This window comes from Papilio xuthus, unplaced genomic scaffold (genome assembly GCF_000836235.2).
Source record: "Papilio xuthus unplaced genomic scaffold, Pxut_1.1 DF826933.1, whole genome shotgun sequence".
Classification (NCBI taxonomy): Eukaryota; Metazoa; Arthropoda; class Insecta; order Lepidoptera; family Papilionidae; genus Papilio; species Papilio xuthus.
In genome coordinates this window covers 1103411-1105185 of record NW_013531716.1, presented here as the reverse complement: position 1 = coordinate 1105185, position 1775 = coordinate 1103411, and the positions used below count along the sequence as shown (strand labels likewise).

General features: G+C 31.3%; 1 non-coding gene across 1 annotated transcript; it reads right to left on the bottom strand.

Moving 5' to 3' along the window:
• Window positions 1-261: 261 nt before the first annotated feature.
• Window positions 262-349, bottom strand: TRNAY-GUA (transfer RNA tyrosine (anticodon GUA)). The gene is given in 2 exon segments: window positions 262-297; window positions 313-349. It is a non-coding gene; the product is annotated as a tRNA-Tyr (tRNA).
• Between the last annotated feature and the right edge of the window lie 1426 nt (window positions 350-1775).

Below are 1775 nucleotides of genomic sequence, written 5' to 3'. Positions count from 1 at the left end.
GCTTATGTTATCAGCGATTATTATCAATTTATTATGGGTTTTTATTTTAATTTACTTACAGATATAATTTTTCCATAACTTTTTAATTTAATTTATTATAAACAAGCTGAATTCGTCATATCATTTCAACAAGTCAAATTCCTCGTAAAATTTAAAAAAAAAAATTATGTAGACCAAAAATCCTTTAGTCATCTACATTTTAAGAAAACATACAACCATTGAATTTTATTTACGTTGAAGATAATATTAAAAACAAAAATCTCCTTCGAGCCGGATTTGAACCAGCGACCTATGGATATCAGTGAAAGTCCTCTACAGTCCACCGCTCTACCAACTGAGCTATCGAAGGTGTGAGAAAAGAAGCAAAATAATTTATTACATATCATGCTACTGCTGTATATATATATTAATTAATTGGGTTTTAATATTGTGTTATGAATAACTAGCTAACTTATACCTGCGACTGCGACCGTGCGGAATTAAAAATCTTACTAATATTATAAATGCGAATGTTTAGATGGATGGATGTTTCTTTAAAGGTATCTCCCGAACGGTTGCATGGATCTCACTGAAATTCGAAATAGATGTAGAACATAATCTGAAGAACACATACTAATTGCGTTTTTTTTTAATTTTTCATAAACGCCGTCGCGTGCTACAGCTAGCAAATAAAATAAACATGTTCTTGACAGAATTGTAGTAAGGCGTAAAATTACAGTAAACTCTCACTTAGAGTTGTTGGCAGCGGGAAGCGTTTACTTTGAAATACAAAAACTAAATTGCGCTGTAAATTAAACTGCAGGTTTGTTCAGCATTTTTTCCTCTTAATAATAATACAGACGTTAATATAACTATTATAGATTTAACTTTAATTCTCTTAACTATTACTTTGTATCGAAACTTTCACAGAAACATGTTGTAATCTAAGATTATACAGAGTAAACGCTAGCTATAAATCAATATTTAATTACGATTATGGGATTACTGATAAAATAAAAAAGATAAGTAATTATTGTAAAAAAATCTGTGCAATTTATTTTATAGATAACAATCAATTTGATGATAAAACTATTAAAGAAACCAATCTAAAAACAAGGCGACTTATATTATCATAGAACTCCATTAGTAACACTTTTTATTTTTTTTGTCTCTACTCATCCAAAGGGAATGAAAGGGACGAATGCTACAACCAGAGTTCCATGATAATATGTTGCTACTTAATTAGTTGGTAAATTCAGGAAGAGTGACAGTCAAATGGAACCTCTGTCGTGTCAAACTGACCGTATTATCACTTACATGTTGTACAGAAGAGAGCAATTCGTATGTACCACTGAAACCAACCCCAACCCCCCTGAATCCCACCCCACAGCTTGTAAATGGTTGTACAGCCTCCAAGAAGAATACATTGTTATGTGGTAGATTATTACTTGGGAATACTTCGTACATAACTCCATTAGGGTATATAATATGGCACGATCTTAATGTATCGAACATAAATTTAGGAATTGATATCGTTGTACCGAAGTAATCATGGCTTATGTATTGTACGTGTCTGTCTTCTAGCCAAATAGTGTTTCCATTTATACCTAAAATAAAAAAAAATAGTTAACATAGACTATAAAAAACATAGAGTAGAGAGAGTAGAGTGAAACAAAACTATACATATTAAAATCGTAATAGTGTCATATTTAATTACATAAGGCCCTTCCTTCACAAGGTAATGTAAATTATCGAAACTAATATAGTTGTCTCGCGAGGATCACGTTGCACGGACC